This window comes from Hemitrygon akajei, chromosome 19 (assembly GCF_048418815.1).
Source record: "Hemitrygon akajei chromosome 19, sHemAka1.3, whole genome shotgun sequence".
NCBI lineage: Eukaryota > Metazoa > Chordata > Chondrichthyes > Myliobatiformes > Dasyatidae > Hemitrygon > Hemitrygon akajei.
In genome coordinates this window covers 74,959,510-74,984,201 of record NC_133142.1, presented here as the reverse complement: position 1 = coordinate 74,984,201, position 24,692 = coordinate 74,959,510, and the positions used below count along the sequence as shown (strand labels likewise).

General features: G+C 40.8%; 1 protein-coding gene across 1 annotated transcript in view; it reads right to left on the bottom strand.

The window, feature by feature from the left end:
- Positions 1 to 24,692, bottom strand: part of LOC140742081 (monocarboxylate transporter 5-like) — a 155,208-nt gene that overhangs the window by 113,517 nt on the left and 16,999 nt on the right. The window contains exons 4-6 of the mRNA XM_073072903.1: positions 21,530 to 21,793; positions 16,939 to 17,125; positions 12,629 to 12,773 (exon numbers count right to left, since the gene is read on the bottom strand). The gene's annotated coding sequence lies outside the window, so the exon portion shown is untranslated. The remainder of the gene's footprint in view (positions 1 to 12,628; positions 12,774 to 16,938; positions 17,126 to 21,529; positions 21,794 to 24,692) is intronic.

Here is a 24,692-nt window from a genome sequence, read left to right as displayed (position 1 = left end):
AACAACAGACCTTGGAAACGATAAACGCATGAGAATGACTGTATCACTAATCTTTAGCAACAGAACGGCACATGACTTTTCACCCACTTCACGTCAGACATCTTGTGTGTAAAATCCTATCAGATTAAATGATAAACTAGTATTAAACTTTGAAGGAAAAGGACTACATTGATAAGAGCATTTGTCTGTAGGCATTTAGACCATTAAACCATAAGATTTTAATGCATAGGAGCAGATTTAGGCCATTCAGCCCATCGTGTCTGCTCCGCCATTCCATCATTATCCCTTTCAACCCCATTCTCCTGCCTTCTCCCTTTAACACCCTTAATAATCAAGAACCTATCAACATCTGCTTTAAATTTACCCAATGACTTGGCTTCCACTGTCGTCTGTGGCAATAAATTCCACGGATTCACCAACTTCTAGCTAAAGATATTCCTCCTCATCTCTATTCTGAAAGGATGTCCTTGCATTCTGAGGCTGTGCCCTCTGGTTCTGGATTCTCCCACTATTGAAATAATAGGTTTTAATGAGATTCCTCCTCCCCATCCAACCTACACCCCCCCACACACATTCTTATAACTCAGGTACTGGTCCAGAGCTATCAAATGCTTACTCCTTACACCTTATGGCCTATGGGGGATTCTTCTGATAAAAAAAAGAAATTAGATGTTGCTGTATTTATCACATTTCTTTCAAAAGAATTCTGTAGTTGATTATTGATGTTATTACTACTCATCTAATGTACATGTATAATGATTGTTATATCTTTTGTCCTCTAGAACTCTAGTTGTGGATGCATGGATTTTAAATTTAATTATTTTTGTCCAAAACTGATATCAGGATTGAGATTGATATCTTTTTTTTTTGTGACTGGACATGAAAAGACAAATGAGATAGACCTACCACCCACTTTTCACCTCACCTGGTCTTACCTATCACCAGCTAGCTTGTACTCCTTCTACTCCCTGTAGCTTCTTATTCCGCCCCCTTCCTTTCCAGTCCTGAAAGAGGGTCACAGCTTGAAACTTCTCCACAGATGCTGCCTGATCTGCTGAGTTCCTCCAGCATTTTGTGTGTGTTGCTCAAGGTTTCCAGCATCTGTAGACTCCCTTCGTGTTTTTGTGAGATGGATCTATGATGTTATTGAAAGGGAAATTAGATTTGTGACGATGCTTTGGCAGCATACTGGTTAGACTGACTGCCCTTGAATTCCGAACTATTGATCCAGAGATATGAGTTCATATTGCAAGGGGATATATAAATTCACATAATTAAATAATTCTGGGATCAAAACAAAACACTTCTCATGGTTATAGTAACCATGAAACTAATAGATTGTTGTTAAAAATCCATTAGGTTTGTTAATGTTGTTCAGGGCATTAAATCTGAAATCTTATCCAAGTCTGGCTTATATGTGACTCCATACCAACTAATGGGACTAATTCTTAACTGCCTCCTCAGTTTAGGAGCAATAAGAGGTAAATAATAACCATATAACAATTACAGCATGGAAACAGGCCATCTCAGCCCTTCTAGTCCATGCCGAATGCTTACTCTCACCTACTCCCATCAACCTGCACTCAGCCCATAACCCTCCATTCCTTTCCTGTCCATATACCTATCCAATTTTACTTTAAATGACAACATCAAACCTGCCTCTACCACTTCTACTGGAAGCTCATTCCACACAGCTACCACTCTCTGAGTAAAGAAATTCCCCCTTGTGTTACCCCTAAACTTTTGCCCTCTAACTCTCAAATCATGTCCTCTTGTTTGAATCTCCCCTACTCTCAATGGAAAAAGCCTATCCATGTCAACTCTATCTATCCCCCTCATAATTTTAAATACCTCTATCAAGATCCCCCTCAACCTTCTACGCTCCAAAGAATAAAGATCTAACTTGTTCAACCTTTCTCTGTAACTTAGGTGCTGAAATCCAGGTAACATTCTAGTAAATCTTCTCTGTACTCTCTCTATTTTGTTGACATCTTTCCTATAATTCAGTGACCAGAACTGCACACAATACTCCAAATTTGGCCTCACCAATGCCTTGTACAATTTTAACATTACATCCCAACTCCTATACTCAATGCTCTGATTTATAAAGGCCAGCATACCAAAAGCTTTCTTCACCACCCTATCCACATGAGATTCCACCTTCAGAGAACTATGCACCATTATTCCTAGATCACTCTGTTCTACTGCATTCTTCAATGCCTTACCATTCACCATGTATATCCTATTTTGATTATTCCTACCAAAATGTAGCACCTCACACTTATCAGCATTAAACTCCATCTGCCATCTTTCAGCCCACTCTTCTAACTGGCCTAAATCTCTCTGCAAGCTTTGAAAACCTACTTCATTATCCACAATGCCACCTATCTTAGTATCATCTGCATACTTACTAATCCAATTTACCACCCTATCATCCAGATCATTAATGTATATAACAAACAACATTGGACCCAGTACAGATCCCTGAGGCACACCACTAGTCACCGGCCTCCAACCTGACAAACAGTTATCCACCACTACTCTCTGGCATCTCCCATCCAACCACTGTTGAATCCATTTTACTACTTCAATATTAATACCTAAAGATCGAACCTTCCTAACTAACCTTCCGTGCAGAACCTTGTCAAAGGCCTTACTGAAGTCCATATAGACAACATCCACTGCTTTACCCTCATCAACTTTCCTAGTAACCTCTTCAAAAAATTCAATAAAATTTGTCAAACACAACCTTCCACGCACAAATCCACGTTGACTGTTCCTAATCAGACCCTGTCTATCCAGATAATTATATATACCATCTCTAAGAATACTTTCCATTAATTTACCCGCCACTGATGTCAAACTGACATAATTGCTAGGTTTACTCTTAGAACCCTTTTTAAACAATGGAACAACATGAGCAATATGCCAATCCTCCGCCACCATCCCTGTTTCTAATGACATTTGAAATATCTCTGTCAGAGCCCCTGCTATTTCTACACTAACTTCCCTCAAGGTCCTAGGAAATATCCTGTCAGGACTTGGAGATTTATCCACTTTTATATTCCTTAAAAGAGCCAGTACTTCCTCCTCTTTAATCATCATAAAATGTCATAATAATGTCAGAATCATCATAATAAAGTGCAAGTCATCAGAAGTTTGAGGAGATTTGGTTTGTCACCAAAGACTCTAGCAAATTTCTACAGATGTAGAGTGGAGAGCATTCTGACTGGTTCATCAGAGTCTAGTATGGAGGAGCCAATGCACAGGTTCAGAAAAACCTGCAGAGCATTATAGACACAGCCAGCTCCATCATTGGCACTATCAAGGACATCTTCAAAAAGTATTGCCTCAAAAAGGTGGCATCTATCATTAAGGACCCCCCCCCCCACCCCACCCAGGACATTACAACCATCAGAGAGGAGGTCCAGGAGCCTGAAGACACTCACTCGACATTTTCCCCTCCACCATCAGATATCTGAACGGTTCATGAACACTACCTCATTATTTTGCTCTCCTTTTGACTATTTATTTCATATATTTTTATTGTAACGTAGACTTTTTAATATATTGCACTGTACTGCTCCCACCAAATAACAAATTTTACAACATATGTCTGTGATAGGAAACTTGTTTTTGGTCTTCATATCCCCAGGACAAATAAAATGTAAATAGGACAGTCTTTGCTTCTTATTTTTCACGTTCAGCTAGGCAATGTGTGTTTGTAGAGCATGAACATATATTCTTCAAAGACAATTCTTTAATTCTTTCTTCTTCCCTAAGTTTCACAGTGCAAAGGAGAACTCATGGGTTCAAAGGTCAGAAAGGTTCATTACAATGTTGCTTTTATGTTTACCCTCCAAACTCACGAGCAAAGTGCCACTACAGTTGCTGGGTAACCCTGTGTTCTGATGGTGTAAGTGGCCAGTAAATCACATGGACCGAAATGTGGCTCAGAAGTAACTCTCCTACTTTAGCAATCCCTTGGGTGCGATGGTGAAAGGCTTCCACTCCAGTTTGTGGATTCTGGGGAACCTAATAGGGCTAATGTGGGAAATATAAACTCTTCCATTGACGGACCAGGAAGTGGTTGATGGGCTGGTTAAATGGGTACAACACACTCAAAATGCTGGAGGAACCCTGTTCACCCTGTACACATCAGACTTCCAATATAACTCGGAGTCCTGTGCATCCTGTGCACAGCCATGTGCAGAAGTTCGCTGATGACACGGCCATAGTGGGGTGTGTCAGGAATGGACAGGAGGAGGAGTATAGGAAACTGATACAGGACTTTGTGATATGGTGCAACTCAAACTACCTGCGTCTCAATATCACCAAGACCAAGGAGATGGTGGTGGACTTTAGGAGATCTAGGCCTCATATGGAGCCAGTGATCATTAATGGAGAATGTGTGGAGCAGGTTAAGACCTACAAGTATCTGGGAGTACAGTTAGACGAGAAGCTAGACTGGACTGCCAACACAGATGCCTTGTGCAGGAAGGCACAGAGTCGACTGTACTTCCTTAGAAGGTTGGCGTCATTCAATGTCTGTAGTGAGATGCTGAAGATGTTCTATAGGTCAGTTGTGGAGAGCGCCCTCTTCTTTGTGGTGGCGTGTTGGGGAGGAAGCATTAAGAAGAGGGACGCCTCACGTCTTAATAAGCTGGTAAGGAAGGCGGGCTCTGTCGTGGGCAAAGTACTGGAGAGTTTAACATCGGTAGCTGAGCGAAGGGCGCTGAGTAGGCTACGGTCAATTATGGAAAACCCTGAACATCCTCTACATAGCACCATCCAGAGACAGAGAAGCAGTTTCAGCGACAGGTTACTATCGATGCAATGCTCCTCAGACAGGATGAAGAGGTCAATACTCCCCAATGCCATTAGGCTTTACAATTCAACCGCCAGGACTTAAGAACTTTTTTTTAAAGCTATTATTAATGCTTTTTGAGTTAGTGATTTAGATGCATATCATATTTTACTGAGTTAAGTATTGTATGTAATTAGTTTTTGCTACAACAAGTGTATGGGACATTGGAAAAAAAAGGTTGAATTTCCCCATGGGGATGAATAAAGTATCTATCTATCATCTATCTATCTAACCCAGCAGGCCAGGCAGCATCGATGGAAAAGAGGAAACGGCTAATGTTTCAGGCCAAGACCCTTCATCAGAACTGGAAAGGAAAAGATGAGAAGTCAGAGCAAGAGGTGGGAAGGGGAAGAAGAAGTGCAAGGTAGTAGGTGAAAGGTGAAACTGGGAGGGGGAGGGGTGAAGTAAAGAGCTGGGAAATTGAGAGGTGAAAGAGATACAGGGCTGCAGAAGGAGAAATCTGCTAAGAGAGGGTAGAAGACCGTGGATGAAAGGGAAAGGGAGGAGCACAAGAGGGAGATGATAGGAGATAAAATGAGAGAGAGAAACAGGAATGGGGAGAATGGTGAAGGGGGGTGTAACAATTACCGGAAGTTTAAGAACACAGTGTTCATACCATCAGCTTGGAAGCTACCCAGATGGAATATAAAGTGTTGCTCCTCCAATCTGAACATGGTCTCATCGTGGCAGTAGAGGAGGCCATGGACCAACATGTCGGAATGGAAATGGGTAGCAGAATTGAAAGGAGTGGCTACTAGGAGATCCCGCTTTTACTGACAGACAGATTGTAGGTGCTCAACGAAGTGGTCTCCCAGTCTATGTTAGGTCTCACTGATATACAGGAGGCCACAGTGGGAGCAACGGGAAAGAGGTCAGTGGTGAGGAAAGAATGGACAAGGGAGTCACATAGGGAGCAATCCCTGTGGAAAGGAAAAAGTGGGAGAGAGGGAAGAATGTGCTTGGTAGTGCAATGCAGTTGGATATGGCGGAAGTTATATAGAATTATGTACCGGATGCGGAGGCTAGTGGGGTGGTAGGTGAGATCAAGAGGATCCCTATCCCTTATGGAGCAGCAGGAGGATGGGGTGAGGGCCAATGTACACAAAATGGAAGAGATGTGGGTGAGGACAACACTGATGGTGAAGGAAGGAAAACCCCTTTCTTTGAAGAAGCAAGATATATAATTAGTTTTGGAATAAAAAGCCTCATCTTGAAAGTAGATGCAGCAGAGACAGAGGAACTGAGAGAAGGGAATGGCATTTTTGCTAGTGACAAGGTCGGAAAAGGTATAGTCCTGGTAGCTGTGGGAATCAGTGGAATTATAAAAGATATCAGTAGATAAGCTGTCTTGAGAGATTGAGAAAGGGAAGGGAAGAGTTGGAAACAGACTAGGTAAATTTGAGGGTAGGGTGGAAGTTGGTGGCAAAGTTGATGAAGTTGATGAGCTCAGCCTGAATGCAGGAAGCAGCACCAATGCAATCATCAATTTAGTGTATGAAAAGTTGTGGAGTTAAGTAGGTGGTTAGTACAATGGTACGTTCCTTCTGCTGTTTAGACAGGGCTTCAGTGTAGGGAAAAGAGGTTCTCAATACCATCCTGAATATTCCTTCTCCATGTTGAGCAGTAACGGACCAGAGGTTTCTATAAATCAGTGAGGATATTACACTTCCTCAAGAGAAACTTGAGCATATTTGTTGAATCTTTTTCTCTCCATGCTTAGTCATGTCCTACCATGGCAGAACTTAAAATTGGGTAACACATCCAAAATGCTGAAGGAACTTAGCAGGTCAGGTAGCAACTATGGAGAGGAATAAACAGTTGACATTTTGGAAAGGTCTTGGCCTAAAATATCAACTGCTTACTCCTCTCCATGGCTGAGACCTGCTGAGTTCCTCCAGTGTTGTGTGTGTGCTGCTTTGGATTGCTAGCATCTGCAGAATCTCTTGTGTTTGTTTTAGGGGTCTTGCATCAGGAGTACAAATGATGTGCTCTACCCAACTGTGAGTAACTGGAGTGTCAGTGCAGGGTAGGTTGGCCCCAGGAGATGGCGGTCTGCCTATCCTAGTGAATCTGGTGGATTTCATTAACAGTATAGGTAGTAAAGTTGAATTTAATACTGATGTCAGATCTGTGGTCTTCAATAAGAGAGTGATCTACATATCTACATATGTGTTTTTGGCAAAGTAATGCAACAGACCCAGTTGGTAGAGGATTTTGGTCTTGCAGAGGTTGGTGGACAAGTCATCCATGTCATGGAGCTCAGCCTGCACAATTGTAAGCATCATCTGAATGCTGCAATTCAACTATTGAAGTTTGGGTGATCTTTGCTCTGGAGGGTAGTTGCTGCAGGTTGAACAGTTTCCCATTTGTTCTGAAAAGTTGTTCCATTCCTGCAGGATGTCTTTTGAAGATGAGATACAAGGAAGGTCAAAAAAGTGTTGTGGCTATGACACAGCTTGGTTGACCATAATCTCAACTGAGACTGGTTCTGAAGTAAATACATTGGTTAGTACCATGGTTTGTATGATGAAATGGTGTTAAGTAATATGGAGCTGAATTTCAGTGGGCATCTGAATTTGAGGAGGATGTTCTCACATCGCTCTCAAGTGATGGTGTCAAAGGCTTTAGTGATGCTGAAGAAGACCATGTATAGTTGCTACTGCTATTCGGGATTTTTGGGGGTTGCCCTGCAGTGAGGATTATGTTCAGCTACCCCTGTGATGTACAAAATCCACTCTGTGATGGTCAACATCCATTCTGTGATGTACAAAATCCATTCTGTGATAGTCAAAGTCCACGTTGTGATGGTCAAAGTCCACGTTGTGATGGTCAAAATCCACGTTGTGATGGTCAACATCCATTCTGTGATGGTCAACATCCATTCTGTGATGTACAAACTCCATTCTGTGATGGTCAAAATCCACGTTGTGATGGTCAACATCCATTCTGTGATGTACAAAATCCACTCTGTGATGGTCAACATCCATTCTGTGATGTACAAACTCCATTCTGTGATGGTCAAAATCCATGTTGTGATGTACAAAATCCACTCTGGGATGGTCAAAATCCACGTTGTGGTGGTCAAAATCCAATCTGTGATGGTCAACATCCATTCTGTGATGTACAAAATCCACTCCGGGATGGTCAAAATCCACGTTGTGATGGTCAAAATCCACGTTGTGATGGTCAAAATCCATTCTGGGATGGTCAAAATCCACTTTGTGATGGTCAACATCCATTCTGTGATGGTCAACATCCATTCTGTGATGTACAAAATCCACTCTGTGATGGTCAAAATCCACTTTGTGATGGTCAAAATCCACTCTGTGATGGTCAACATCCATTCTGTGATGTACAAAATCCACGTTGTGATGGTCAACATCCACTTTGTGATGGTCAAAATCCACTCTGTGATGGTCAACATCCATTCTGTGATGTACAAAATTCATTCTGTGATGGTCAAAATCCATGTTCTGATGGTCAACATCCATTCTGTGATGTACAAAATCCACTCTGGGATGGTCAACATCCATTCTGTGATGTACAAAATTCATTCTGTGATGGTCAAAATCCATGTTGTGATGGTCAACATCCATTCTGTGATGTACAAAATCCACTCTGGGATGGTCAAAATCCATTCTGTGATGTACAAAATCCATTCTGTGATGGTCAACATCCATTCTGTGATGTACAAAATCCATTCTGTGATAGTCAAAGTCCACGTTGTGATGGTCAAAGTCCACGTTGTGATGGTCAAAATCCACGTTGTGATGGTCAACATCCATTCTGTGATGGTCAACATCCATTCTGTGATGTACAAACTCCATTCTGTGATGGTCAAAATCCATGTTGTGATGGTCAACATCCATTCTGTGATGTACAAAATCCACTCTGTGATGGTCAAAATCCACGTTGTGGTGGTCAAAATCCTCTCTGTGATGGTCAACATCCATTCTGTGATGTACAAAATCCATTCTGTGATGTACAAAATCCACGTTGTGATGGTCAACATCCACTTTGTGATGGTCAAAATCCACTCTGTGATGGTCAACATCCATTCTGTGATGTACAAAATTCATTCTGTGATGGTCAAAATCCATGTTGTGATGGTCAACATCCATTCTGTGATGTACAAAATCCACTCTGGGATGGTCAAAATCCATTCTGTGATGTACAAAATCCATTCTGTGATGGTCAACATCCATTCTGTGATGTACAAAATCCACTCTGGGATGGTCAAAATCCACTTTGTGATGGTCAAAATCCACTCTGTGATGGTCAACATCCATTCTGTGATGTACAAAATCCACGTTGTGATGGTCAAAATCCATTCTGGGATGGTCAAAATCCACTTTGTGATGGTCAACATCCATTCTGGGATGGTCAAAATCCACTTTGTGATGGTCAAAATCCACTCTGGGATGGTCAAAATCCACGTTGTGGTGGTCAAAATCCACTCTGTGATGGTCAACATCCATTCTGTGATGGTCAACATCCATTCTGTGATGTACAAAATCCACTCTGGGATGGTCAAAATCCACTTTGTGATGGTCAAAATCCACTCTGTGATGGTCAACATCCATTCTGTGATGGTCAACATCCATTCTGTGATGTACAAACTCCATTCTGTGATGGTCAAAATCCATGTTGTGATGGTCAACATCCATTCTGTGATGTACAAACTCCATTCTGTGATGGTCAAAATCCATGTTGTGATGGTCAACATCCATTCTGTGATGTACAAAATCCACTCTGTGATGGTCAACATCCATTCTGTGATGTACAAAATCCACTCTGTGATGGTCAACATCCATTCTGTGATGTACAAAATTCATTCTGTGATGTACAAAATCCACGTTGTGATGGTCAAAATCCATTCTGGGATGGTCAAAATCCACTTTGTGATGGTCAACATCCATTCTGGGATGGTCAAAATCCACTTTGTGATGGTCAAAATCCACTCTGGGATGGTCAAAATCCACGTTGTGGTGGTCAAAATCCACTTTGTGATGGTCAACATCCATTCTGTGATGGTCAACATCCATTCTGTGATGTACAAAATCCACTCTGGGATGGTCAAAATCCACTTTGTGATGGTCAAAATCCACTCTGTGATGGTCCACTTCCATTCTGTGATGGTCAACATCCATTCTGTGATGTACAAACTCCATTCTGTGATGGTCAAAATCCATGTTGTGATGGTCAACATCCATTCTGTGATGTACAAAATCCACTCTGGGATGGTCAAAATCCATTCTGTGATGTACAAAATCCATTCTGTGATGGTCAACATCCATTCTGTGATGTACAAAATCCATTCTGTGATAGTCAAAGTCCACGTTGTGATGGTCAAAGTCCACGTTGTGATGGTCAAAATCCATTCTGTGATGTACAAAATCCACTCTGGGATGGTCAAAATCCATTCTGTGATGTACAAAATCCACTCTGGGATGGTCAAAATCCATTCTGTGATGGTCAAAATCCACGTTGTGATGGTCAAAATCTACTTTGTGATGGTCAACATCCATTCTGTGATGGTCAACATCCATTCTGTGATGTACAAAATCCACTCTGGGATGGTCAAAATCCACTTTGTGATGGTCAAAATCCACTCTGTGATGGTCAACATCCATTCTGTGATGTACAAAATCCACGTTGTGATGGTCAAAATCCATTCTGGGATGGTCAAAATCCACTTTGTGATGGTCAACATCCATTCTGTGATGGTCAACATCCATTCTGTGATGTACAAACTCCATTCTGTGATGGTCAAAATCCACATTGTGATGGTCAACATCCATTCTGTGATGTACAAAATCCACTCTGTGATGGTCAACATCCATTCTGTGATGTACAAAATCCACTCTGGGATGGTCAAAATCCACGTTGTGGTGGTCAAAATCCACTTTGTGATGGTCAACATCCATTCTGTGATGGTCAACATCCATTCTGTGATGTACAAAATCCACTCTGGGATGGTCAAAATCCACTTTGTGATGGTCAAAATCCACTCTGTGATGGTCAACATCCATTCTGTGATGGTCAACATCCATTCTGTGATGTACAAACTCCATTCTGTGATGGTCAAAATCCACTCTGTGATGGTCAACATCCATTCTGTGATGTACAAAATTCATTCTGTGATGGTCAAAATCCACGTTGTGATGGTCAAAATCCATTCTGTGATGTACAAAATCCACGTTGTGATGGTCAAAATCCACTTTGTGATGGTCAACATCCATTCTGTGATGGTCAACATCCATTCTGTGATGTACAAAATCCACTCTGGGATGGTCAAAATCCACTTTGTGATGGTCAAAATCCACTCTGTGATGGTCAACATCCATTCTGTGATGTACAAAATCCACTCCGGGATGGTCAAAATCCACGTTGTGATGGTCAAAATCCACTTTGTGATGGTCAAAATCCACTCTGTGATGGTCAACATCCATTCTGTGATGTACAAAATCCACTCTGGGATGGTCAAAATCCACTTTGTGATGGTCAAAATCCACTCTGTGATGGTCAACATCCATTCTGTGATGTACAAAATTCATTCTGTGATGGTCAAAATCCACATTGTGATGGTCAAAATCCACTTTGTGATGGCCACAATTCATTCTACTTTCTCCAAGCAGTAAGGCTGATCAACACCTCCACCTAATAACTCCACCATAACTTCATTATTTCCCATCAGTCACCTTTTGTACAGACCAGCATCACTTTCTGGATGTACACTTTATGTAAGCTATATTATATATTTATATTTATTGTGTTATTATTTTTATTATTATTGCATTCTTTATCTTTTGTGTTTTTTTGTTCTGCATAAAATTCAGAGTAACAATTATCTTGTTCTCCTTTACACTCGTATAATGGAAATTACATTAAATAATCTTGAATTTTGATTCCAACCCCAATGTGCAGAAAATCTTGGCATTAATTTGGTTTCTCCTCTCACTGTGATGGCTGAGATGAGAATCTTAAGAAAAAGAGTCGTGAACGCAAACCCTTTCCCAGCATGTTAGATGCCTGTATCTGTTTTATAAGGCTTCGCATGGTATTGATCAGGCTTCACCTGGAGTATTGTGAGCAGGTTTGGGCCCCTTATCAAAGAGAAGCTGTCCAGTCATTGGAGAGCAGGTTCATGAGAATGAAAGGGTTTATGTATGAGGACTGCTTGATGGTTCTAGGCCTGTACTCGCTGGAGTTTAAAAGAATAAGCAGGTATCTCATTGAAACTTATCAAATATTGAAGGGCCTAGTAGATGTGGAGATTTCCCATTGTGGGAGAGTCTAGGACCAGTGGACACAGTCTCAGCGTAGAGGGACATCCCTTTAAAAAGAGATGAGGAGAAATTTCTTTAGACAGATGGTGGTGAATCTGTGGAATCTGATGCCAACAGATGGCTGTGGAGGCCAAGGTATTGAGTATATTTAAATCGGAGGTTGATAGGTTCTTGATTAGTAAGGGTGTCAAAGGTTGCCTGGAGAAGACAGGAGAATCACGTGACCCCATTTGCTGATTCGCCAAATGCTGCTCTTATGACTTATTGTCTTATGATCCTCTAACTTACAACATCCACATCTTAAATTCACCACTTTCAGTTTCATCTCAATGTCCAATCTAAGATTAGAACTTCCTGTGGAGAGTTGTATGCAGAAGTACCATTTGTACTACTTCCAATCACAAGTATACAGTTTTCAGACTACAAGTAACTGGAAAAGATTTCCAATAGTCAAAGGAATATTCATACTCACTTTTATGCATTCATTATTGGTGCTGATTGCTACAGACCCTGGAAAAATACTGGCCAAACTTATCTTCAATTCCTCAGAAAATTATTCCCCACTCATTTAATTGGCACGGATGAAAGGGGAATCGACAGAATGTGGCAAGAAACTCCTAGAAACACAAGTGAAATATTAATTATAATGTGGATTATAATTTGTTGAATAACAAATAGGAGATAGGAATGTTCCTCTCTTGGTATGGTAATAGTTGATAATGTTACATGAATTTGTTAAATATTTGATATGATATAAGAGAACTTTGTGTTCTTCTACCTCTATTCAGGAGTGCTGGTGATGCTATTATTATGTGCTGTGCATATTTATTGTACTTCAATATTTCACATTGATATTAGTAAAAAGGTAAAATAACAGAATCAAATGAGAATCGGGTTTAATATCACTGGCATATGCCATGAAATTTATTGTTTCGCAACAGCAGCACATTGCAATACATAATAATAAAAACAAACTCTAAATTACAATAAGAAATGTGTATATAATTAAATTAAGTAAGTATTGCAAAAAGAAAGCAAAAAAAAGGAAAAAATAGTGAGTTAGTGTACATGGGCACATTGTCTATTCAGAAATATGATGGCAGAGGGAAAGAAGCTGCTCTTAAAATACTGACTGTGTGACTTGAGGTTTGACGATAGCAATGAGAGAGACCATGCCATGGGTGATGGGGCTTTAATGATAGATGCTACCTTACACAGTAAGTCAGAATGTCCAAAGTGCAGCCTCTGTCTGTGTCTTAGCATCCCATTGAACAAATTCCTAATAAACCTAGGTGGCCTTAATACATTTTGTTTCTATGTTGTCCTTTATTAATGTAACATCTTTTGAATGTTCTTTTAGCGTTGTGACTTCAATATAGCCCAGAATGAAGAGGCCAAGAAATAATTGTAATTGAGTGCTTGGTATATCTGCAAAGTAATAACTTAATCTTTGTATAACCATTGATACTGAGTTCTGTGCAATTTACATAGTATATACTTGCAATAATAAACCTAGAATGCCCGACTTACAAGGAGTTTGGGCAGGCTATCACTTTGTTCCTTGGACAACAGGAAACTGAGGAATGACTGGATACACTGTATAAAATCATTGGGTGAACATGCACAGTTTTTTCCCCTGAAAAAGAGAACCAAAAACAAGAATGCATAAGGTTCAAGGTGAGTGGGGAAAGGTTTAAAAAGGACTTGAGGGCAACTTCTTCAAGCAGAGGGTGTGGAAAGAGCTGCCAGAGGAAGTGATCGAAGCAGGTACAATAACATTTATAAAGCACAATTGGGCAGATAAATGAAAGGAAAATGCACACAAATGGCACTAGTTTACTTGGGCATCTTGGACAGATAGACCAAAAGGTCTGTTTCCATTCAGAATTACGCTATACCTCTATGAATATTGCACTCAATGCCTGATATTATTTACACTATGAAGTGTTTTAAAATTCGATACATCACCCAGGTCATATTCTCTCCTCATTGCTACCAGCAGGTTCAGGAGCTTGGAGACAAACACTCAACATTTCAGTACGTTTCTTTCCCTCCAACATCTCATTTCAGAATGGACGAAGAACCAACCTCTGAACACCACTTCACTATTATCTAGATCTCTTTTATCTCTATTATCTGGATCTCTTTTTGCACTACTTATCTAATTGTGTATTAGCTGAAGTTTCATGGAAAAAGTTTAAAAACTTTATAAAAGACAAATTACTATTTAAGTGAGTAACAAATTGTGTATTTAAATGAAATGCAGCACAAATTAAAACACTACCAGTACTACAGAGGAATTCATCCATTGTATGCTGCTGTGTTAGGAGTAATAGGAGATTAGTGGGCAAAATTAGGGCACATGGTATTGGGGGCAGAGTACTGACATGGATTGAAAATTGGCTGGCTGACAGGAAACAAAGAGTAGCGATTAACAGGTCCCTTTCGGAATGGCAGGCTGTGACCACTGGGGTACCACAAAGTTCGGTGCTGGGACCGCAGCTGTTTACAATATACATTAATGATTTAGATGAAGGGATTAAAAGTAACATTAGCAAATTTGCTGATGACACAAAGCTGGGTGGCAGTGTGAAACGTCAGGAGGATGTTATGAGAATGCAGGATGACTTGGACAGGTTGGGTGAGTGGGCAAATGTATGGCAGATGCAGTTTAATGTGGAAAAATGTGAGGTTATCCACTTTGGTGGCAAGAACAGGAAGGCAAATTACTATCTAAATGGAGTCAAGTTAGGAAAAGGGGAAGCACAACAAGATCTGGGTGTTCTTGTACATCAGTCAATGAAAGCAAGCATGCAGGTACAGCAGGCAGTGAAGAAAGCTAATGGCATGCTGGCCTTTATAACAAGAGGAATTGAGTATAGGAGTAAAGAGGTCCTTCTGCAGCTGTACAGGGCCCTGGTGAGACCCCACCTGGAGTATTGTGTGCAGTTTTGGTCTCCAAATTTGAGGAAGGACATTCTTGCTATTGAGGGAGTGCAGCGTAGGTTCACAAGGTTAATTCCTGGAATGACAGGACTGTCATATGTTGAAAGATTGGAGCGACTGGGCTTGTATACACTGGAATTTAGGAGGATGAGAAGGGATCTGATTGAGACATATAAGGTTATTAAGGGATTGGACACACTGGAGGCAGGAAGCATGTTCCCGCTGATGGGTGAGTCCAGAACTAGAGGCCACAGTTTAAGAATAAGGGGTAGGCCATTTAGAACTGAGATGCGGAAAAACTTTTTCACCCAGAGAGTGGTGGATATGTGGAATGCTCTGCCCCAGAAGGCAGTGGATGCATTCAAGAGAGAGTTAGATAGAGCTCTTATAGATAGCAGGGTCAAGGGATATGGGGAGAGGGCAGGAACAGGGTACTGATTGTGTATGATCAGCCATGATCACAGTGAATGGCGGTGCTGGCTAGAAGGGCCGAATGGCCTACTCCTGCACCTATTGTCTATTGTGTTCTTTTGATTGTAACTGAATAAATTATGTGTGCATATATATTTCTTTTTGCAATTTATAGATCTTTAATGTATTGCACTAGACTGCTGGCAACAAATTTCATGTCATATTGTAGTCAATATTAAACCTGATTCTGATTCTAAGTTACATGAGGGTTGTTCTCCCATGCGCATCCATTACCCTTCCCATCCCCTCTCCTCCCCACTCCCACATTGAGTCCTACCTGTCCATCATTATCCCACTGTCTGGTTCCACCTATCAGCTACCTGCCTCTGTCTTACCCCTACTTCTCCCCTCCTCCTCCCACACAAGATCCTACCTGCCCATCATCAACTTACAATTTGGCTCCACCTATCAGCTACCCACCTCTGTCTTATGCCTACCTGTCCCCTCCTCCTCCCATACAAGATCCTACCTGCCCATCATCATCACAATTTGGTTCCACCTATCAGCTACCCGCCTCTGTCTTATCTCTACCACATGCCTTTTATATTGGCAATCTTTTCGATTCCATCTCTGTGCTCTCAATCCAAAACATTAACCTACACTTATTGATCCACAGATGTTGTTTAAGCCGCTGAGTTGTTCCAGTGTTCTGTGATTCGTTCTAGATCCCAGCAACTGCTGCCACTTCTGTCTTCATGAATTACCTTTTGTGTTGTAGCCCTCATTTTTGTCAAACTGTTGCACCTCTTGTACAATTGTAATACACATCATGGGATTAATGGCAACAGACAAATGAACAATGAGAATGTTCAATGTATTTAAAAGAAAAGCCTTTAGTGACAAAAAGATTAACTCCACCGTAGAATAATTCTGGTGTGTGCAGCACTCCCTGGTCCTAACAAGATTCAAACTAGATGTTGGTGTAATTTGTCTTATAAATAATAGAAATAGCAATATATCAACCTTTGCTAACCAGTAACAAAGATGTATTGACAATAACAAAGGCTTAGAAAAATCTGGCAACAAAGGCAAAATAATACTTTGCTGGCAATCTGAAATAATAGCAAAAAAATGCTGGAAATTACACAATGTACCTGGAAACACCAGTGAAGAGAGAAATGTGGTTAATATTTTAAATATGCAACCTTCAGTCTGAATTGGAAGATATTGGATATTCAGCAGTGAGTGAAAAAAAACCTCAATTAAAAGAGGTATTGAGTGTGGGAAGTCACTGACAAAAATTGTTTAAATTAATAAATTCATGGTTGGTTAGGTATCAGCCTACTATTTTTGTACATTTACTGAGCAGCTCCAACATTCATCTTGTATTAATTTACAGCACACAATTCTACATTCAAAACACACCAGTTTCATGTATAGAGAGAGGCATGCTCTTGTTAATTGGTAGCTTATGTGTTGTTGATTGTATCTATGTTCTCTGTGAAGTTCATCTGGTTTTGTAATAGGTAGCTTGCAGATTTCATCTGTTTCACGCTCTGGTCCAAGGCATCCAGGTAACTGGACATCTCCTTCAATTCTTTGTCCATTTTTCCTAATAGAATTAATTCAAGAATATTAGCAGAGAGGTTAACTCTGATACACATTCAAACTTTTCTTTGAAATTAAAACATTTCTTCCCTTCCTCCATAACTTCCTTCCATGTTTCATATAAGATCTCTCAACCAAGGTGGCCCTTGCCATTCCCAAACATCCTTTGCTCCCACCAGATTTACAAACTCACTCTCCATTCCATATTGACAAATACAGCACTGTCAAAGGTTCTAGGCACCCTAATTATATATATGTGCCTAAAACTTTTTCACAGTACTGTATATCTTTGGAATGTGAGACGAAACCAGAGCACTCGGAAGAAATGGGGAATAAGTACAAACTCTTTACAGACAGTGGCAGAACTGAACCAGGATCAATCACTTCAACATTCCTACCCTATACCTACATTTTTGACTTCATTATTGTCCAAATGTCCATCTTAGCCTCAGTTATATGATTAACACCCCAGCACTGACAATTCCAAAGATTGGGAGCTCTTGGATAATATATATATTCCTAATATAATGGGAACACACAAAAAAAAAGGAAAATAGGATGAATCTTCTTTCAAGCTGTCCTAGCTTTCAACAACATCATGCTTGATTTAATCTTTGCCTCAATCCTTGTTCCATTCCCATTCCCCACAACCCTTAACTCCCTCCTGGACTCTCATTATCAGGATCAGTGTCAAATATATGTCTCAATATACCTCTCTGCAAGAGCAGTGTCTCTGATTTTGCATCAGTACATATCACCTGAATCAAAATAAAATGTTTGGTTTCACATTATTGTTTCCTTGATAGCTGGTCTCCTTGAACACAGAGAAAGGAAGGATAATGGCAGATTTTGTCAGGAGATAACCAAGAATTTCAGCCTGAAGAGAACATGCAGCTGAGAGGGTGATGCAGTTAGAAATTAGATGTAAAATGGGGTCCTGTCCAAGGTAATCCCGGCAAGGTATCAAAGCTCCCCTGGTTCTCTTTGAAGACGTGAGCAAGATTCAACCTGTACACCAACACCAATGATCTGGTCATTCATCTCTTAGCTGTTTGTGGGAATTTGTGCACAAGCTGAGCAAAGTCAAAGTACATTAATTATCTAAGTACAAATTTGTCCCCATATACCACCCTGAGATTCATTTTCTTGCAGGCATTTACATGAAAATAAAGAAATATAATAGAATTTATTTAAAAAAAACTATAAACAAAAACTGACAACTAAAGTGCAAAAGACAAATTATGCAAATATTTTAAAAAACAAATAAACAAGACTTAGAACATGAGCTGTAAAGTCTATAGGTTGTGGAGTGTGAGGTTATCCATGCTTAGGAGCCTGAAGATTTTGGGGTAATAACTGTTCCTGAACCTGGTGGTGTGGGACCTAAGGCTTTTGTACCTCCTTCCTGATGGCAGCAGTGAGAAGGCATAGCTTGGATGCTGGGATTCTTGATAATGGATGGTGTTTTCTTGTGGAAAGCAGACAGTTTTCCCTAGTGACTGTACGTTAAAACTATTCCAATGGCTTTTAAGTTTTAGGATATGATCAGTTCAGGGAATATACCACATACATTAAAGTCTCTCCTTCTAATAAGCCAACAATCTCCTGGAGAAACTCAACTTGATACTTTGGGTCAACAGCCTGCATCTGAGTCCCTCTTTGACACTGTAACTTTCTTACTTTAAGAAACCACACCCAGTTCTCTCTTTCCCTCTCCCTCTTTCAATTCTTTGCCTTTAGCTGAATCCCAAACACAAGAGGGATTTGCTTTGTAGGAGATGTTGTCCTTGTACTTATCTCAAGCTTGCTTGCTCATCCTTATCCTCAGAATCAGGTTTATTAGCACCAGCATATGTCATGAAATTTGTTAACTTAGCAGCAGCAGTTCAATACATTTATAACAAATAAATAAGTAACTCATTTACAGTATTTGTATAATGAATAGATTTTAAATTGTGCAAAAACAAAAACAATATATATTTAAAAAGTGAGGTAGTGTTCACAGGTTCAAAGTCCATTTAGGAATCGGATAGCAGAAGAGAAGAAACTGTTCCTGAATCGCTGAGTGTGTGCCTTCAGGCTCCTGTACCTCCTACCTGATGGTAACAGTGAGAAAAGGGCATGCCCGGGGTGCTGGGGGGTCCTTAATAATAGACACTGCCTTTCTGAGACACCGCTCCTTGAAGATGTCCTGGGTACTTTGTAGGCTAGTACCCAAGATGGAGCTGACTAGATTTACAACCCTCTGCAGCTTCTTTCGGTCCTGTGCAGTAGCCCCTCCATACCAGACCATGATGCAGCCTGTCAGAATGCTATCCACGGTACATCTATAGATGTTTTTTAGTCTTTTTGTTGACATACCAAATCTTTTCAAACTCCTAATGAAATATAGTTACTGTCTTGCCTTCTTTGTAGGGACCAGGTTAGATCCTCAGAGATCTTGACACCCAGGAACTTGAAACTGCTCACTCTCTCCACTTCTGATCCCTCAATGAGGATTGGTATGTGTTCCTTTGTCTTACCCTTCTTGAAGTCCACAATCAGCTCTTTTGTCTTACTGACGTTGAGTACAAGGTTGTTGCTGTGACACCATTCCACTAGTTGGTATATCTCGCTCCTGTACGCCCTCTCATCTCCACCTGAGGTTCTACCAACAACGGTTGCATCATCAGTAAATTTATAGATGGTGTTTAAGATATGCCTAGCCACACAGTCACGTGTGTATATTAAGTAGAGCAGTGGGCTAAGCATACACCCTTGAGGTGCACCAGTGTTGATCATCAGCAAGGAGGATATATTGTCACCAACCCGCACAGATTGTGGTCTTCCAGTTAGGAAGTCGAGGATCCTATTGCAGAGGGAGGTACAGAGGACCAGGTTCTGCATCTTCTCAATCAGGATTGTGGGAATGATGGCATTAAATGCTGAGCTATAGTCGATGAACAGCATCCTGACATAGGTGTTTGTGTTGTCCGGGTGTTCTAAGGCCATGTGAAGAGAGGCTGAGGTTGCATGTACGGTTTCTAATCTAACCCTGTGCCTGCCTACTCCTGCTTCACCTCCCTGCCTCACCTACCCCAGCAGAAGCACGAGACCTGATGTAGATTTCAATCCAAATTGATGACAATCCTTACACCACCCCCTCCACAAATGTCACTCAGCTCCTGCAGCAGATTGCTCGCTGTTCCAAATTCCAGCATCTGTACTCTCTTAAATTCCATTTAATAGTTTATTAATTCAATTAAATAGATTATAACTGCAACTTATTAAATAGCAAGTGCTTGTTTACAGATAACCCCATAAGATGCAACAATATCTCTCTTTCCCAACTCCTAAATCAAACATCATTGCTGACATTGATATGAAGCTGATGAAACAAAGCAACAACAATTTGTAATTTATTTGTGGTAGTATTACTTCATGTGTTATGTGTGTGAATCAGAATCAGAATCAAGTTTAATATCACTGGCATATGTTGTGAAATTTGTTGCTTAATGGTAGCAATACAGTGCATTACATAAAAATAAAAATAATAATAAATATCATTTTTTTAAAAATTAAATTTAATTAACAGGGAAAAATGAGAAATAAAAGAACTGAGATAGTGTTCATGGGTTCTTGTCCATTCAGGAATCAGGTGGTGGAGGGGAAGAAGCTGTTCTTGAAACATTGCGTGTGTGGCTTCAGGCTCTAGTACCTCCTCCCTGATGGTAGCAATGAGAAGAGGGCATTTTTCTGGGTGATGGGGAATCCTTAATAATGGATGCCATCTTTTCAAGGCATTGTCTTTTGAAGTGTCCTTGATACTGGTGAGGCTACAACTGCTGAATTTACAATTTTCTGCAGAATCTTCCAATCCTGTGCAGTAGCCCGTCCATACCAGACCATGTTGCAATCAGAATGCTCTTCACAGTAGTGTGTGTAGACCTCCGTTAGTCTCGATAGGCCATGGATTTGCACCTTGGAAAGTTTCCAGGGCGCAAGCCTGGGCAGGGTTTTTTTTATGGAAGACCATCAGTTGCCCAAGCTGCAAGTCTCCCCTCTCCACGCCATCAATGTTGTCCAAGGGAAGGGTATTAGGACCCATACAGCTTGGCACCGGTGTCGTTGCAGAGCAATGTGTGGTTAAGTGCCTTGCTCAAGGACACACATGCAAGCCTCAGCCAAGGCTCGAACTAGTGATCTTCAGATAACTAGACAAATGCCTTAACCACTTGGCCACGCGCCAACAGCTTCACAGTACATCTGTAGATTATATATGTTATAGGTACCATGTTATGCACTTTTGTCTGGAGAAACTATCTCATTTGGCAGTATACATGTGCACAGTTGAATGGCAATAAACTTGAACTTGGACACGAAGCATGCATATGGTTTGAAAGAAAGTAATTAGGGAGTTCAAACGTACCCATGTAACAAACAGTGAACAGGCCAATGATAATGGTGATCGACACAAGCAGAATTACCACTGCAAAGAAAACATTGTCTCGACAAGTTGGTTGGCAGCAGATACAACTGCATTCACAGTGATCTTGGGACTCATGATGTGGATGGAACAGCTGAGTTAAGGCTGGCTCACCCTGCCCCGGTTCCTGTAAAGGAGCAGCCACCAGTCCATTCACAGACACTTCCCGCCCTGTGAAGTTGGCTGAAGATCTCGTCTGGTTTTGATCTGTAAAATGAGCATTACAACCAAATTTAAGGGTGGCAATCTTTTATTTATTTATTACTTTGTTTATTTATTTAAAGATTGTTGTTGTTATTCTTCTCCGTGTCTTGCTGTTTCTTTAGTATATTGTCTGTGTTTTATGAGGCCGAGTACTAGCTTGATACTCAACCCAACACAGATGGAAAGTGTGCAAGGAGCTAGCCGGATTCAAACCCAGCACCACTCGCCTCGAAGTCCAGTACTGATGCCACTACACCACTGTCTGGCTATTATTTAGAGATACAGCACAGAATAGGACCTTCCAGTCCACTGATGTAACCTTAGCCTAATCATGGGAAAATTTACAATGACTACTTAACCGGTGCATCTTTGGACTGTGGGAGGACACCAAAGCACCTGGAGGAAACCCACACGTTCCATAGGGAGAATGTACAAACTCCTTACAGAGGATGTCATAACTGAACTCTGAACTCTAACACTCCGAGCTGAAAAAGCATTGTGCTAACCGAGTCTACACTATTGTGGCAATACTGTAGCAGATGACGCTTCATCATCATGAAGAAGCTAGCAAAAACTTCTGTAGAAAGGTCATCTGTTGTAAAGTCACAGAGTGCTACAGTGCCGAAACAGGTCCTTCAGCCTATGCACTTTGTGTCAAACTATTATTCTGCTACTGACCTGCACCTAGACCATAGTCCTCCATACCCCTTCCACCCATGTACTTATCCAAACTTCTCCTAAATACAATCGAACCTGCATCCACCCCTTCCACTGGCAGCTCATTCCACCCTCTCCCCACACTCTGAGTGAAGAAGATCCCCCCTCCAATTTCCCTTGAATATTTCTCCTATCACTCTTAACCCTGGACCTTCACTTCTTGTCTCACTCTGTCAGTGGAAAAAGCCTTCATGCATTTACCCTATCTCCACTCACAATTTTGTATACCTCTACGCTCATCTATACCTTCCATAGGTTTGTATACCTATACTCTCATAATTTGCATTTATATAGTTATTTAATATATTATGCACATCAAGGAAGTAAAGCTACATTGATCATTAGGTGTGAGGAAAGTAATTGAGTTACAGTCAGACTAACACCTTTAGGAGGTTACTCAGGGAACAACCCAAAAGGACACAGAGAGCTGAAGGCTTCAGTACAGAATTTCAATGGCAGGGACAGGGTTTCAGTGACTCATCAGTGGCTGCAATTTCAGTGACATACCCTGAAAGTAAAGTCCACAAGACATAGGAGCAGAATTGGGCCATTCGGCCCATTGAGTCTGCTCTGCCATTCCATCATGGTTGATTCATTATCCCTCTCACTCCATCATCCTACCTTCTCCTAGTAACCTTTGATGCCCTGACAAATCAAAAAGCATGGTGTAGTATCTAATGGCCATGCAAGTGCCCATGACTGACGCTAGTTAGAAACTATTTGGCAACAATTTCCTGTTCCAGTTAAGCAACATGGTGTCCCAAATAAACAAATCAAATCCTGGCTATTTTCTCAATTTGTTTTTGTACTTTAAGTATCGACCCAAATAAGTGAAGCCTTGATTAACCGATGACCGATTAACTGGAGTCCGATGCATAAATTTCTAAGACAACAGGGTGTGCGATCTGGTCAGAAATTTACAGATGCTGATATTTCATTTGTCCTTCAGTGGTAGATGCTAGAAGGTACTGTTTAACTGCAATGCACACAACCAAGTGATACCTTGGAAAAATGAGCTCTTCCATACTTGGAAAACAGGGTGATGCTGACTGGCCAAATATAAGGAAATTCTATCACACATTAGATGGAATCATCTATAAATAAATATCTTAAAACTTGGTTCCTCCTTACTGGTGAAAACAGAAGACATTGGAGCGAAATTAGGCCATTCGGACAATCGAACCTGCCCTGCAATTCCATCATAGCAGATTTGTTTCTCTCCTTCCTTTGACACCAAGCCTGGGTCTTCTTAAACTAATCAAGAACCTATCAACCTCTGCTTTAAATATACTTTATGACTTAGTCTCCATAGCCATCTGTGGCAATGAATTCCACAGATTCAGTGGCAGTCTTCGACGCCTCCCAATTCTGGTGAAGTCATTAACTTGAAACATCAGGGAAATGAATTCAGAAGTAGAAACAATTGTTCCAATTTTATCAAAGCTTGGCCAGACCTCAGGTAGAGTACTGCATGTAGTTCTGGTCATCAAGGTAATAGGAAGCGTGTGTGATAGTGTTGGAAAGATGCTGAAGAGAATCACAAGGATGATGCATGGGATGGAACAGCACAACTCTAAGGAGAGATTGGAGAGCCTGGGTCTTCTTGCACTATTTATTTAACTTACATATATCTATCTTATTATAACTTATAGTATATTTTCTGTATTTCAATGTACTGCTGCCACAAAACGACAAATTTCACGACTTACATCAGTGACAATCAACCTGATTCTGTCTCTCTATAGAGGAACCTAATTGAGGTATACAAACTTATGAAGGGTATAGATAGATTGGACTAGGGTAAAATTTTGTCCATATAAGCTGCAGATGCAATTAAAGCACATGGGTGTAAAGATAGGGAAGAGAGGTTTTGTGGGTTTTTGAGGGGGACCTTCTTCACTCCAAGAGTGGTAGGTATGTGGAATACACTTTATGAGAGAGTTATTGAAGTTGGGTCACTGGTACCACTTAATGTATGTCCGGATGAACACAAAAATTGCTTAGGCACAGAGTGCAGAGGAGATTTACAAGGATGTTGCCTGGATTGGGGAGCATGCCTTATGAGAATAGGTTGAGTGAACTTGGCCTTTTCTCCTTGGAGCGACAGAAGATGAGAGGTGACCCGATAGAGACGCTTAAGGTGATGAGAGGCATTAATTTTGTCGACAGCCAGAGGCTTTTACTC